At 47.9% G+C, this 16,751-nt stretch overlaps 1 protein-coding gene across 1 annotated transcript in view; it reads right to left on the bottom strand.

The window, feature by feature from the left end:
• MYO7B (myosin VIIB) overlaps positions 1-15,004 on the bottom strand; it is a 100,935-nt gene extending 85,931 nt beyond the window's left edge. The window contains exon 1 of the mRNA XM_030800982.1: positions 14,975-15,004. The gene's annotated coding sequence lies outside the window, so the exon portion shown is untranslated. The remainder of the gene's footprint in view (positions 1-14,974) is intronic.
• Between the last annotated feature and the right edge of the window lie 1,747 nt (positions 15,005-16,751).

Below are 16,751 nucleotides of genomic sequence, written 5' to 3'. Positions count from 1 at the left end.
AAGCCAGAGCCAATCACAGCTTTTTCTGGGATGTTCTGAGTGGGAGCTGGGGATTGGTTTTCTTCTCTAATGCCAGAATAATGAAATCCAATGCCGAAAGTACCAGGAGCTGTGGACCTAGCTTCTTAAAAATAGCTGATTTGAGAGAACAAAATTGGCAGATGTGGAGGGAAGGAGACAAAACACAGAAATCCTGTCTCTGCCTTTTTGCAGTTTGATTATTTGGGGTAAGCCATTTGGATTTGATTGTTGGAACCAAATAATTCCCACTGATCTGCCAGCCCTTGTTCTATTCTCTTTCAGCCTGCACACTCCCCTTATGTGTGCCCACTCTCTCGGGGCCACCAGGATCATAGCCCTGCTGAGTCCCAAATTAGCATCTCCAACTCTCATCCCTACCCTGATCTCCAGACCCACCAAGGCCCCTTTCCCTGGACATTCCCTCAGATATGCCATGGGCACATCAAATTCAGTGTGACCATAGCACCTCATCTCCTTGATCCCCAAACCTGCTCCTGCCCCTGCATTCTTTATCTCAGCAAATGAAACTAACAATTGCTGAAAGAAACACTGAATCTTCTATTCTTCACAGCCAAATGATCCCTAGGACCTGGAGATTTTGTCTTTTAAAAACTTGAGGCTCCCAATTATATGTTGTCCACGAGAAACCCATGTTAAATGTGAAGACTACCTATTGAGTACCATGCTCACTACCTGGGTGACGGGATAATTTCTACCTCAGCATCATGCAATGTACCCATGTAACAAACCTGTACATGTACTCCTAATAAAAATATCAGTTGAAATTATGTTTTAAAGACCCAGATAAATTAAAAGTAAAGGATTGGAGAAATGGTTAAAAGAAAGGGTTGGGTTAGTAATAGGTTGCTTATACTAATCAAAATAGAGCTAGATACATCAGTGTTTTGTGTAAGAAAGAAAAGAAGAAAGAAAGAGAAAGAAAGAAAAAAGAGAGAAAGAAAGAAAAAAGAAAGAAAGAAAGAAAGAAAGAAAGGAAGGAAGGAAGAAATAAAGGAAGAAGGAAAGAAAGAGAGAAAGGAAGAAAGAGAGAGTAGCTATACTAGTTTTAGAACAGACTTCAGGGCAAGGAAGATTATGGGGAATAAAGAGAAATATTACATAATGATAAAGGGATAAAGTATCAAAGAAGACATGACAATTATTAACATGTATCACCTGACAAGAGAGTGTCAAAATACATGCAAAGTATGTTCTCAGACCACAATGGAATTAAACTAGAAATCAATAACAGAAAGACAACTAGAAAATCCCAAAATGTTTAGAGATTAAGAAACATATTTCTAAATAACACATGGGTCAGGTAAGTCCGAAGAAAAATGTAAAATTAAATGAAAATGAAAATATCACATCAAATTTGTGGAATCCAATGAAATAAATACTTAAGGGAAATTTATAGTGCTGAATGCACAGAAGAAAAATCTAGAGGCTGGGCGTGGTAGCTCATGCCTGTAATCCCAGCACTTTGGGAGGCCGAGGCGGGTGGATCATGAGGTCAGGAGTTTGAGACCAGCCTGACCAACATGGTGAAACCCTGTCTCTACTAAAAATAGAAAAAGTAGCTAGGCTTGGTGGCATGTGCCTGTAATCCCAGCTACTCGGGAGGCTGAGGCAGGAGAATCTCTTGAACCTGGGAGGCAGAGGTGGCAGTGAGCTGAGATCCGCCAGTGCACTCCAGCCTGCGTGACAGAGCAAGACTCTGTCTCAAAAAAAAAAAAAAGAAAAATCTAAAATCAATAATCTAAGCTTCCACCTTAGGAAACTAGAGAAAGAAGAACAATATCATCCTAAAGTAAGAAGAAGAAAATAAAAAATAAAAAATAGAACAGAAATCAATGACATTGAAAACAGGAAATACAAAGAGAAAATTCAATGAAACCAAAAGCTGGTTCTTTGCAAACATCAATAAAATTGATAAACTTCTGTCAGGCTAACCAAGAAAAGCAAAGAGAAGATACAAATTAACTACTACTGGAAATGAAAGAGGAGACATCACTCTGATCCCATGGACATTAAAAGGATAGTAAAGACATATTATGAACAACACATTCGGTAACTTAGATGAAATGGACAAATTCCTTGAAAAATGAAAACTACCAAAACTCATGCAAAGAGAAATAGATAATCTGAAAATCCTATATCTATTAGAGAAATTGAATCAATGATTGGCAACCTTTCAAAAAAGGAAGCAGCAGGTGTGGATGGTTTCACTGGTAATTCTACCAAGCATTTAAGGAACAAATGAGCCTAATTCTCCATAGTATCTTCTAGGAAACAGAAGCAGAGGAAATACTTTCTGACTCATTCTATGAGGACAGCATTACTCTAATGCCAAAATGAGATAAAGACATTAAAAGGAAGAAAAGGCCGGGCGCGGTGGCTCACGCCTGTAATCCTAGCACTTTGGGAAGCCGAGGCGGGTGGATCACCTGAGGTCAGGAGTTCGAGACCAGCCTGACCAACATGGAGAAAACCCATCTCTACTAAAAATACACAAAAATTAGCCGGACGTGGAGGCGCATGCCTGTAATCCCAGTTACTCGGGAGCCTGAGGCAGGAGAATCGCTTGAACCCAGGAGGCGGAGGTTGTGGTGAGCCGAGATCGCGCCATTGCACTCCAGCCTGGGCGACAAGAGGGAAAACTCCGTCTCAAAAAAAAAAAAAAAAAAAAAAAAAGGAAGAAAAAAACTTGAGGCACTCTCCTTCCTGCCATCCCTTTGTCTCCTGTCATCCTTCACTTGGGAGGATGGAAGCATCCCAGGTGGCCTTGCTGCTTCTGGACTCTCAGAAAAATCATCCTCCATCACACCAATCAAGTGATCTTTAGAAGATGCAAAAGTTGGTCATGTCATGCCTCCCACAGCTAAGAATGTGCCATATCTTTATGACGTTCAAGGATCTTCAGCATCATAGCCTGCCCACCTTTTCAGCCTACCTTGTATCTTACCTCTTCCCCTCAGGATACACTGAATATCATGCAGTTCCTGAAACACCCCATGTTCTCTTTTACCTCAGTGTCTCTCTACTTGATCTGATATGAATTTGGAACACACACACAAGCACGTGTGTTAGCATACATGCATGCATGTACACACACACAGGGACAGAATCCTTATATGCAGATGTTGCAATTTTCAACCTCAGCATTTATCCCTGTTTTTATGTGTTACAGTGTGTGTCTCTCCCACACTTGTGAGAAATTTGAGAGCTAGACAGTGCCTTACTCATTCTAGTCAGGGCTCAGGACATGCTTGCTGAGTAAATGGATGGATGAGTGGACAGATGAATGGATGAGTGGATGGATGAGTGGGTAGGTCGAAGGGTGGGCTGATGTCCCCCAACTGAAGGGTCTGATCTCATCCCAGCATGCGGCTGCTCACCCAGGATGGGAGCCTGAGGAAGGAGGGGGCCCCTGGGCATAGGGGATAGGTAAATGGATGGATGGGTTGGTGGATGGATAGGTGGATAGATGAACAGATGGACGGATTAGTGGACGAATAGGTGGATGTATGGGAGTTGGATGGATGGACCCACTGATGGATTAATGAATGAATAGATTGGTGATGGATGGATGAATGGATTAGTGGTTGAATGAGTGGATGAATGGGTGGGTGGGTGGATAGATGGATGGTGGATGGATTAGTGGTTGGATTGGGTAAGTGAATGGGTGGATAGATTGGTGGATGAATAGGTGAATGAACAAACAGATTAATGGATTGGTGGATGGATGGATGGATGGATGGACCTGCCCAGGAAAGCAGGTGAGGCATTGCCCCTTACAGGAAGCACTGGTGTGCTTGAAAGTTTCCGCCCCTTGGGAATGGGATGACCTCTTAGTCCAGTTCCCTTTGTCAAGCCCTGAGGCAGGTCAGTGTGGCTGAGCTTATGGGGATCAGTGTCCTACCTAATCTCAGGGACCAAAATGGGGGTGATCTTCACCTGAAAAGAGAAGGGTAAACTGCTAGTTCTCAAAGCCCTCCTCAAAGCTGCTGTGGGTCTGAAGCCACAACACTAACATACATTTCTGTGGTGCCACTGAACTGGAGTATGGGTAGAGTGGATAAGAACATGCTGAAAGGCAAGTGGGAGGGTGGAGGTGCAGGGAAGATCAAAGCATTGCTGGACCAGGACAGGGCTGGAGTGGACAGGCAGCTGAGTGCCAGGTTGTGTGCAGGGCACTTTCCACAGGTTCTCTCATTTGAGCCCCACAGCAACCCTGTGCTGTCCATGGAGACATCCCACCTCACAGATCAGGAACCGGGGATCCAAGAAGCAAAACTAACATTGAGACTCTGGCCTATGGGATACCAGCCCAGAAGGGGCACTGACAAAACTTTGCCCTCCAAAGGGGTCTGAGTGTTCTTTGGGCAGAAAGGGCAGCTGGGGCTGGGTGAGGGATGAGTAAGACTTGGAAGTTCTCCTATGCCGCCAGCTGACTGCCTATTCCCTGCTCCCCAGAGCTGAGAGTACCTGGCATGGAAGCCATCACTCAAGGAGAACACAGGTTGGAAGGGCCACCACCCAAAGGAGGCAAAGGCACCAGAGTCTAGATCCAGGCCCAACACCCTGAATTCGGGGCTAGCCCAGGCTGGTCAGTGGGCCCCAGTTGGGCCCCAGAAAGGTCACTATAAATGGTCATCCTTGGGGAGAGGGCCTGCCAGGGTCCAAGGATTCACAGGCTGAGTTGTCCTGGTATCACTATAAGAGCAGCACTTACTGGGCATTTACTGGGTCAACAGCTCCACACACAATGCCCCTTCCATTGCACAATGAGCCTGTGAGGCACATATGATTATTTCTCATACTCATCCATATTTGGAAAAACTGAGTCTTGGCATTAGTGGTGACAGGGCTGTGGCAGAGCCTGTGCACCCAACCACCAGGCCAGACAAGGCCCTGGGCAGGAGGAGAGGAAAAGAAAGGGTGGCTGCTCCCAGCAGAGCCTTGTTCTATGCTGTGGGGCGGTGCTTCACCCAAGTTATTTCATTTTCCCCAACTTGTCTCTCAGAGAGTTGAGGCTGCTCGAGGCTAGGTAACTTCCCAATGTCCCCCAACCGAAGGGTCTGATCTCATCCCAGCATGCAGCTGCTCACCCAGAATGGGAGCCTGAGGAAGGAGGGGGCCACTGGGCAGCACGGCGGGCCCACCCAGGAGGCCTGCTACTGTGTGTGGCCTCAGAGATGACCCTGCCTGCCCATGCACTGTGGCAAAGGGTAAACTGGTGCCACTATTTGTAGAAGACAATTTGATAACATCTATCAAAAATTTAAACACGTTTTGTCTACACAGTCCTACTATTAGCAACATACCCTGCAAATATACTTGTAAAAGTTCATCAAGGTAGATGTACAGGCATTGATGGTAATAGCAAAAAATGGAAACAAACAAAAACTCAACAAACCACCAGTTGTCCAACAACAGAGGTCTGCCGGATTCAGGTTCAACCTTTGGGTAGAATACCACACAGCTCTTTAAAAAGCATAGTTAGGTCCAGGCGCGGTGGCTCACACCTGTAATCCCAGCACTTTGGGAGGTCAAGGCAGGCAGATCATGAGGTCAGGAGATAGAGACCATCCTGGCTAACACAGTGAAACCCCATCTCTACTAAAAATACAAAAACATTAGCCAGATGTGGTGGCACACACCTGTAATCCCAGCTACTCGGGAGGCTGAGGCAGAAGAATCACTTGAACCTGGGAGGCAGAGGTTGCAGCAAGCCAAGATCGTGCCATTGCACTCCAGCCTGGGTGACAGAGTGAGATTCTGTCTCAAAAAAAGAAAAAGTGTAGTTATGTCGAACTATATGGAAGTGTCTTTTTTCTAGGTAAAGAAGGTCACATATTGGCAGTTTCAAATGATTCCATCTAATATATGTGTTGATATAGGAGTATGTAATAAAAATAATATATGTTTTATAGTATAATGTTATTTTTATTTAAAAATATAGGAGATATTAGTTGAGCATGGTGGTGCACACTTGTGGTCCCAGCTACTTGAAAGGCTGAGGTGGGAGGATCACTTGAGTTTGGGAGTTCGAGGCTGCAGTGAGCTATGATTGCATCACTGCGCTTCAGCCTGGGTGACAGAGCAAGACTCCATCACTAAAATATTATAATTAAAAATAAAGGCCGGGCGCGGTGGCTCACACCTGTAATCCCAGCACTTTGGGAGGCCAAGGCGGGCAGATCACGAGATCAGGAGATCGAGACCATCCTGGCTAACACGGTGAAACCCTGTCTCTACTAAAAATACAAAAAATTAGCCTGGCATGGTGGCGGGCACCTGTAGTCCTAGCTACTCAGGAGGCTGAGGCAAGAGAATGGCGTGAACCCGGGAGGCGGAGCTTGCAGTGAGCCAAGATTGCGCCACTGCACTTCAGCCTGGGCGACAGAGCAAGACTCGGTCTCAAAAAAAAAAAAAAAAAAAAAAAAAAAAAAAAAAAAAAAAATATATATATATATATATACATAGAGAGAGAGAGAGAAACAGAGAGAGAGAGGATACATATATACATATATATAGAGAGAGAGCGATGGAGAGAAATACTCTGTGGAGGTAATTATATTAAACTGTAAACTGTAATTTATTGGGTTGAAGAGTGGAAGGAGGGAAGAGACTTTTACTTCACACATGGCTCCCTTCTGTCCTGTCTGGCTTTTCCTTTGTGGGGTAAAGAAAGAGAGATCAGACTGTTACTGTGTCTATGTAGAAAGAAGTAGACACAAGAGACTCCATTTCGTTCTGTACTAAGAAAAATTCTTCTACCTTAAGATGCTGTTAATCTGTAACCCTAGCCCCAACCCTGTGCTTGCAGAAACATGTGCTGTGTTGACTCAAGGTTTAATGGATTTACGGCTGTGCAGGGTGTGCTTTGTTAAAAAAAAAAAAGTGCTTGAAGTCTGTATGCCTGTTAAAAGTCACCGCCATTCTCTAATCTCAAGTACCCAGGGACACAATACACTGCCGAAGGCAGCAGAGACCTCTGCCTAGGAAAGCCAGGTATTGTCCAAGGTTTCTCCCCATATGATAGCCTGAGATATGGCCTCGTGGGAAGGGAAACACCTGATTGTCCCCCAGCCCGACACCCATAAAGGGTCTGTGCTGAGGAGGATTAGTAAAAGAGGAAGGCCTCTTTGCAGTTGAGATAAGAGGAAGGCATCTGTCTCCTGCTCCTCCCTGGGAATAATAGAATGTCTTGGTGTAAAACCCAATTGTATGTTCTATTCACTGAGATAGGAGAAAACCGCCTTAGGGCTGGAGGTGAGACATGCTAGCAGCAATACTGCTCTTTAATGCACTGAGATGTTTGTGTATGTGCACATTAAAGCACAGCACCTTTTCTTAAACTTATTTATGACACAGAGATCTTTGTTCACATGTTTTCCTGCTGACCTTCTCCCCACTATTACCCTATTGTCCTGCCACATCCCCCTCTCCGAGATGGTGATAGAGATAATGATCAATAAATACTGAGGGAACTCAGAGACCAGTGCCTGCGTGGGTCCTCCATATGTTGAGCACCATATGCTGAGTGCTGGTTCCCTGGGCCCACTTTTCTTTCTCTATACTTTGTCTCTGTGTCTCTTTCTTTTCTCAGTCTCTCATTCCACCTGACAAGAAGCACCCACAGGTGTGGAGGGGCTGGCCACCCCTTCCTCCTTATCCATAGTTTGCATTTGTTATTTATTTTACTGTCAACAGGGGTTGTCTGGGATATCTGAGCTTCCATCCCCCCCAGACAGTGATGACCATCTGCACAGCCCACTGCCAAGCTCAGTGGGGAGCCAGCCATGGGAGGGCCCAACAGAAAGGGCCTCCACACAGCTGCCAGGGAGCAAGAGGAGGAGCTGAAAGTGGCGGCAGCCCCACTCTCAGTGGCGCTGGGGTTGTCAGTGCACACTAGAGAAAAAGGGTCCTGAGTCTAGATTTCAAGTCCCCGCCATTGCCCTGCTCCAACCTGTCTCCACAGCCCAGGGCTCCCCATGAAGAAGGGCATGCCCCTCTTCTGGTAGGGAGTCTGACACCCACAGGACAGCTCAGCATTCAGGGCAATGTCCACGAGATGCCCTTCCCATGAATAGCTCGTGACTGACAGTGCCGGAGATATAGGTCCCTGCGAGATGTTCTCTGGCCTAGAGATGCAGTGCTCCTGGATCACCGTGAGGGCTCCCTCCTCTTCTGCCCAGGCAAGCCCAGGGTAAGAAAGCGAAGTTACAGTCCTCCACCCTGTCTTCTCCCAGTGGGCACAGGGCCCAGCCACCCCACTGCCAAAAATCCTACAACATGCAACAATGTGGCTAGAGAAATCCAGCTTCCTTAGGAGGCAGTCAGCGATGGCAAGGCAGCCCCAGGAAAGAGACCCTGCTTTTGGAGAGCCTGGCGCAGCCCCTCCTGGGGAAGTCAGCAAAGGCAGGGTGCCCTGGAGAAGAACCTCTTCTAGGAGAATCTCTCCTCCCAGAAGGGCTCTGCTCCCTATCAGAGGGGAAACATGGGGCTGGGGATTTGGCAAAGACCCTGCCTATCCTCTGCAACATCACGAGATGAGCAAATTTGACCAAGTTTATCCCTCCCCACCACCTACACACACTTGACACACACAACTAGGTTCAGGTGCCATATGGCTCCCATGTAGGTATGGGCAAGTGTCGGCCTATTTAGCTTCTAGTCCAGCCTGCAGTTTTAGACCTGGTTCAACTGTTTCCTTCAGACTCGTTGATGCTGTTCCTCTCAATCAGAACTGAAGTCTGACACCCTCTGCTACCAGTGGATCCTGTACAGCACTTTGTAATGACGTTCACTGCTTTGCGCTAAAATGCTTAGTTTACACTTATTCAGAGGCAGTTCATCCTAAGCTGCACTTTTATGCTATGCTGTTGGCCTACCTGGAGACAGCATAGGAGAGACAGCCCTTGAGATGCCTCCTTCACTGTGGAGACAGCATCAAGAAGATGACATTCACTGTGGGGACAGCCTTGGAGAAGCCCCCTTCACTGTGGAGACAGATGCCTCCTTCACCATGGGGATGGCTCAGGAGAAGCTCCCTTCACTGTGGAGACAGCCACAGAGATGCCTCCTTCACCATGGAGATGGCTCAGGAGACTCTCCCTTCACTGTGGAGACAGCCCAGCAGACGCTGCCTTCACTGTGGAGACAGCCCAGGAGACGCTGCCTTCACTGTGGAGACAGCCCAGGAGACGCTCCCTTCACTGTGGAGACAGCCCAGCAGATGCTGCCTTCACTGTGGAGACAGCCCAGGAGACGCTCCCTTCACTGTGGAGACAGCCCAGCAGATGCTGCCTTCACTGTGGAGAGACAGCCCAGCAGATGCTGCCTTCACTGTGGAGACAGCCCAGGAGATGCTCCCTTCACTGTGGAGACAGCCCAGCAGATGCTGCCTTCACTGTGGAGAGACAGAGTGGAGATGATGTGATTCTCAGTAGAGAGAGATATCCCACATTATAGATATGACCTATGAAAATCCCTCCTTCATTTTAGAGCTAGCACCTGAGAAAACTTCCTAAGCTGTAGAGACAGCCTGTGAGAAACCCCCTTTCCTATACAGAGATAACCCTTGAGAAATTATTCTTCATTAGAGAGACAGCCCTTGAAACACCCTCCTTCATGTAGATGTAGCTCCGCAGAAGCTCTTGTTCACTGTGTCAGTGCCTTTTCAAAAACTCTCCCTCATTTTAGAGGTAGGCCGTGAGAAACTTTCCTCTACTGTAGAGATAGCCTTTGAAAAACCTCATTCATTTGCGGGATGGTCCTTGAGAAATCCTGCTTTATTCTAGAGCTATCCCTTGAGAAGCCCCTCTTCATGAGATAGAGCAAAAGCCCATTGGATGCCCCCCTTCATTCTAGAAAAAGCCCTTAAGGAACACTTTTACACCGCTGGTGGGAATGTAGACTAGCACAACCACTATGGAAAACAGTAGGGATATTCCTTAAGGAACTACAATTAAACCTACTGTTCGATCCAGCAATCCCACTGCTGGGTATCTACCCAAAGGAAGATAAGTCATTATACGAAAAAAACACTTGTGGCCGGGTGTGGTGGCTCACGCCTGTAATCCCAACACTTTGGGAGGCCAAGGCGGGTGGATCACCTGAGGTCAGGAGTTCGAGACCAGCCTGGCCAACATGGTGAAACCCCGTCTCTACTGAAAATACAAAAATTAGCTGGGAGTGATGGTGAGCACCTGTAATCCCAGCTACTCAGGAGGCTGAGACAGGAGAATCGTTTGAATCCGGGAGGGGGAGGTTGCAGTGAGCTGAGATCACGCCATTGCACTCCAGCCTGGGTGACAGGGCAAGACTCCATCTCAAAAAAAAAAAAAAAACCAGAAAAAGACACTTGCACATGCATGTTTATAACAGCACAATTCACAATTGCAAAGATATGGAACCAACCTAAGTGTCCATCAACTCACGAGTGGATAAAGAAAATGTAGTATACATACACCATGGAACACTACTAAGCCATAAAAGGCAATGAAATAATGTCTTGAGCAGCTACTTGGACGGAGCTGGAGGCCATTATTCTAAGTAAAGTAACTCAGGAATGGAAAACCAAATATCGTATGTTCTCACTTATAAATGGGAGCTAAGCTATGAGGCTGCAAAGGCGTAAGAATGATACAATGGCTGGGCGCGGTGGCTCACGCTTGTAATCCCAGCACTTTAGGATGCCGAGGTGGGCGGATCATGAGGTCAGGAGATCGAGACCACGGTGAAACCCCATCTCTACTAAAAATACAAAAAATTAGCCGGGCGTGGTGGCGGGCGCCTGTAGTCCCAGCTACTCGGAGAGGCTGAGGCAGGAGAATGGCGTGAACCTGGGAGGCGGAGCTTGCAGTGAGCTGAGATTGTGTCACTGCACTCCAGCCTGGGTGACAGAGAGACTCTGTCTCAAAAAAAAAAGAACGATACAATGGATTTTGGGGACTTTCCGGGGAAGGCTGGAGCGGGGTTGAGCAATAAAAGGCTACACATTGGGTGTAGTGTACACTGCTGTTGTGATGGGTGCAAAAAAATCTCACAAATCACCACTAAAGAACTTATCCATGTAACCAAAAAACACCTGTACCTTAAAAACTATTGAATTTTTTTTAAAAAAAGAAATAACCCTCAAGGAAGTCCTTACTCATTCCTTTTCATGATGGTCCTCGAGAAGCCCCCTTCATGTAGAGATAGCCTGGGAGGTGCCCTCCCTCATGTAGAGATAGTCCTTGAGAAATCTTCCTTCCTTTTCTACAAATAGCTCTTTAAAAACTCTCCTGAATTTAATGTTACAGCCAATGTCGTTTTCTCCCTTTTTATCCCCTTCATGACATTGCAACAGGAAAGCTGGTCTTCTCCTTGGAAACTGGCTTGTGCCTAACTTGAGAACATTAGTAATCTTTACTGCATAGTTTTGTGCGTGACTATCTGGAAGTTCAGAACAAATTTTGTGTCTATGCCTAGCAAATATATGGGATTTTCTGATGTACATTTTGTTTACTAACATTTTCCCAGCTGCAGTGTATTTTCCTACCTTCATTTCTCCTACGTCCCAGCTTCTTATTTTATTTTTGATTCTGTTGTATTATAGTATACTGTAAGCTGCCTCATATCACTCTGTTTTGTTTAGTATTTGAATAAGGCAGGCAATGGATGAAAGAGAATTTGACAGATATATATACTTGTGTATGAACCACTGCACTGTGGTTCCTTTTCATACCCTCAGTACTCTGTCCCCAGCCCCCAGAACAGAGTAGGAGCTCAGACAGACACTGTGCTGAAAGTTTTCCAGCACTTGCTCATTAGTTTGATCTGTAAAACAACCATGCAAGGTAAGTGATGCTACTCCATTTGATAGATGAGGGAACTGAGGCTTAAGGCCCCACATTTGGTAGGTGAGTGAGTCAAGATTTCTTGACACAAGATTTCTGCAGGGCCAGGTGCAGTGGCTCATGCCTGTAATCCCAGCACTTTGGGAGGCTGAGGAAGGTGGATCATATGAGGTCAGGAGTTCAAGACCAGCCTGGTCAACATGGTGAAACCCCATCTCTACAAAAATACAAAAATTAGCCAGGCGTAGTGGTGTGCACCTGTAATCCCAGCTACTCGGGAGGCTGAGGGGGAAGAATTGCTTGAACCTGGGAGGCGGAGGTTGCAGTGAGCCGAGATCATGCCATTGCCCTCCAGCCTGGGCAACAGAGCCAGATTCCATCTCAAAAAAAAAAAAAAAAAAAAGGCACAAGATTTGAATCTGCAAATGTTTGGCTCCAAAGTGTTTGCTTATTCCACTTACCTCTCTCTTAGCTTGATCAGCAAGACCCTCTAGGTTGCACTGTCTGATATGGTAGCCACTAGCCACATGTGGCTATTTGAATTTAAATTAGCTGAATTAAAAATTCAGACCCTCAGTTGCACCAGCCACACTTCAAGTGCTCAACAGCCACATGTGGCTAGTGGCTACTGTTTTGGACAGTGCAGAATTGAACATTTCTATCATCATGGAACGTTCTAGAGCATATCTTACCACTCCCCTCAACCGTATTTCATCCCTGCCAGGCGCCAACAGTGCCCAAGCCTTACTGGTACTTCCTTTGCTCTGTATCTTTGCAGATACCACTTCCTCCACCTGGAACATCCCCCATTCCCCACCCTCATCCTCACACCATCCTCCCCTCACAGCCTGCTGCATCCCTTCCCACCCCTACCTGTCCTCGGCCCCAGGACCACCTTCTCTGACCACTCAATGCCAGAGGTCTGTGCCTCTGGTGTACGTGGGTCACTTTTCCTTCGCAGCCTCGCCTCCCCAGCTGGCAGTGAAGGAACATATTACACACTGCTGGAAAGGCAGACAACAGAGTCTACAATGACACTGGATTTGAAAACCTGACTTCATTCTGAGCTGGTCTTCTGCCGCTAGCTACTCCATTCATTCATTCAGCACGTGCCAAGTGTCCATTCTCTGCTGAGGCCTGGGCTTGTGCAGGAGATGGAAAAACCCCAAGGAAACCCAGCCCAGGCTCTCAAGGAGCTCATAGTCTAGTGGCCTTGGTCAAGTCCTTCCTCCTCCTCCTCCTCCTCTTCCTCCTATTCCTTCTTCTTATTCTTCTGTATAGATGGAGTCTCCCCATGTTGTGGACTGAAGCAATCCTCCCACCTCAGCCTCTCAAAGTGCTGGGATTACAGGCATGAGCCACCACCATGCCCAGCCTCCTTTACCCTTCTTCATCTCTTCCGTGAAAAATGTGCTAAGATTCTGACTCTTCCTCCCTGAACATCTTGTTATGTGGACCAAGAATGGGGACACAAGCATCATTTAAATACATGTGTTAAAGTAAAATGTATGGAGGCCATTGGTTTGGTCTGAGCTCCTACACAAGGCCAACAGACCAGACCAAAATGGAGTCACTCATGCTGAAGTTCCACACCACCAGGCCCAAACGAAGATTATCTGACCTTCCAAGAATCAGGAGAGAGGCAATAGCTGGAGCCCCATACAGGCCAGTTTCAGCGGGCATGATAAGGAAATTCCCTTAGCTCTAGCCTTTACAAGGAAAATAAATTGGAATGACTAATCCCCTTTTGTTTTCTGTTTCTCTCAGCCCCATTCTGTCTATAAAGCCAAACTCCTCTCCTCGGCTCATCAGAGCATTCATTATATTCTATAAATGGGGTGTTGCCCAATTCTAGAATTGCAAATAAAAGCCAACTAAGATCTTTAAGATAATTTTTTTATAATTTTGTCTTTTGACATATGTAAAACAGGAGGCAATATCAACACATATAGGTCATCCTTGAGGTGCCGCCTCTCCACAGAGCCCCGTGCTAAGAGCTGCGGATGCAGCAGGCCCCAAGACAGCCGTCTGGGGAGGATTCTCTTAGAGGTGGCATCTGAGGGACAGATGTACGGCCCCCAGCAGGTCCAGGGAGATGGGGTGGGCTTCCTGCCCAAAGGGCTGATGAGCTGAGTGGTTCCTAACAATGATTCACTGAGGGCGTGTGTGAATCTCAGAACTAAAATCCTAAACAGGGGTCTGATAAATTAGAGCAAAATTCAAGTCCACGGTTACAAAGTGGAGCCTGAAGGGGAGGCCTCATCATGGAGAATTTGGGGGATCTGGGTGGGGGCCCCACACCCACCAGCTGTCTGACCTAGGCCAGCTCTCATGATCTCTGTGTCTCAAGTTTCGTCCTCTGTGAAATGGAGATGGGACACACACCACCTGGACAGCTCAAGGGGGACAGCCCATGTGAGCCCCAGTGTGGTCCCTCTCCTCAGCCACCTCTTCCCCCACCACCCCCCACCCCACCCCAGGCCTGTCCTGCCTCTCCCCAGGGTCCTAGCCTTCCAGAGGTGACTAAAGTCAATTGCCCAAGGTACATGGGTAAGGCGGATAAGCCTGGGCTTTGGAGTCAAATCCAGCTCTGCTTCTTCCTGTGGGCACCTTCACTTCCATGGTCCTCGGTCTTTGTGTCCATAAAATGGAGGCAATTCCACCACTGTGTTGCGAGGACTCAGTGGGATGTCACACATGGCACAGCTGACATCTAGCAGGGGCTCATCATGGGACCTAGGCTATCCATGATATCCCATGATTCCACAGTGAGGCCCTCCAGCTGTGAGGAGGCTTCAGGGTGGGAGCAGCCTTGGCACCTGCCGTTCCCCTCCTGCAGGGAGTTTGCCGTTCTACAGCAGAGGGCTAGACAGTTTCTCCCCGTCCTCCTCCTCCTCAGCCCCCCAGGGGCTGCCCTTCAGCCCGATGGACTGAGTCCCCTGCTGCGGTTTCTGGTTTCCAGGCTCCTGAAGGGCTTCTCCACTCTCCATCCCTCAGACCTGTTCCATCTTATTTCCAGAGCACTTGCCTCCTGCTCAGCGACCCTCTTCGGAGAGGTGACCCCCCACTCCCCGCTGGCAGACACGCCCCTGGCACGCCCTTACCTTGTCAGGATGGGGATCTGGCTGACTCCCTTTCCCCTCCACCCTGGGCACCCTGAAACAGCCAGGAAAGGAGGCAGTGTTGGGTCTCCAGGTGTGTCAGGGAGTAAGGGATAGAGGAAGAAGAGGTAGGGCTCCAAGAGGAAATGACCGGGAGCACTCTGGGCCCACGTAATTTATTACAGGACTTTGTCCCTGGGCTCCAGTCACTCCCACACACCTCCCTCAGCCCCAGCTGGCAGAGCCTCATGACGTCTGCTCTTTAACCCAGGACCCTTCTGCAGAGCAGCGATGCATGCTGCCCGGAGGCCACCAGGGTTTGCAGTCTGTGCACCTGCTCTGGCCACCAGCCAGATCCCATGGTGACAGTCAGCTGACCATCCAGGGGGCTCAGCATCTTCCCAGGTGCTGCATGGCAGGATCTCTGCCCCCAAGCACCCCAAGCTCTAATTGAGGGTGGTAGTATAATATGAAATACAGTATATTTGGTCCTTGTTCCCGGTTGGTGTCACAGAACTCCTAAAACCCTTAGAATTTCCTGAGTGATCGCCGGGCGCGGCGGCTCACACCTGTAATCCCAGCACTTTGGGAGGCTGAGGTGGGCGGATCACAAGGTCAGTAGATCGAGACCATCCTAGCTAACACAGTGAAACTCTGTCTCTACTAAAAATACAAAAAAAAAAAAAATTAGCTGGGTGTGGTGGCGGGCGCCTGTAGTCCCAGCTGGAGGTTGAGGAAGGAGAATGGCGTGAACTAAGGAGGTGGAGCTTGCAGTGAGCCAAGATCGGGCCACTGCACTCCAGCCTGGATGACAGAGCGAGACTCTGTCTCCAAACAAACAAACAAACAAAAAATTTCCTGAGTGATCATCTCATAATGAGTCCGTTTGATAACACCTGAAGTTATGCTGAGGAGGTGATCATGTGGGGGCCCTACCTAGCCTCAGCATGGGGTCAGTCACCAGAAAGACCTAGTGAATAGAGGGTTGGAACTTTCAGCCCCGCCTACTGACCTCTGGGAAGGTAAAACTCTTGAACAAGATTTGATGAGCTTCCACACATCTGAGGTCCCTGGGGGGTAGGTAGCATGCGGGAGAGGGCATGGAAGCTCCATGCCCTTCCCACACAACTCACCTGTGAGTGTTTATTCGGCTGCTCGTCTGTAATCCTTTGTAAAATCTTTTCCCACGAACTGGTCAATATGAGTGCCATCCTGAGTTCTGTGAGCTGTGCTAGCAAATCCAACCTGAGGAGTGGGGCATGGGATCCCCGATTTATAGCCAATTGGTCAGAAGTATAGGTGCCAACCTATGACTTGAGACTGCATTTGAAGTGGGGCAGTTTTGTGGGACCGAGCCCTTAACCTGTGGGATCTATGACTCCAGGTTGACAGTGTCTGATTGAATTGAATTATAGGACATCCAGCCGGAGTCTGCTGGAGAACTGCTTGGACACCTGGTCAAGAGAGTGTTCTGTGTTGAGTGTGACAGGAGCATACACCTGGGGCATGTCTGGGGCCATCAGGAAGCCTTAGAGACAAAGGCCATTGGACAACAAGGTTCCCAGGAGGGTACCTGGCAACAAACTGGGCAGGCTCAGGCTGCCACTTGATCAAGGGGGCTTTGGGCTTGAGGCAAATACAGACCATTTGGAAGGGAAGTGCATCCGGCAGTGGGCCCTGGGAGGGGTCAGACTGGAGGGGCCAGGCAGTCCCTGGAAGTAAGCATGAGGGCGAGGGGAGCTCATTTATGCAAGGCTATGAAGGTGGGTGGATAATAGGG

This window comes from Nomascus leucogenys, chromosome 20 (genome assembly GCF_006542625.1).
Source record: "Nomascus leucogenys isolate Asia chromosome 20, Asia_NLE_v1, whole genome shotgun sequence".
Classification (NCBI taxonomy): domain Eukaryota; kingdom Metazoa; phylum Chordata; class Mammalia; order Primates; family Hylobatidae; genus Nomascus; species Nomascus leucogenys.
Note: the sequence above shows the minus strand (reverse complement) of the source record. Positions and strands in the feature narration are given on the sequence as shown.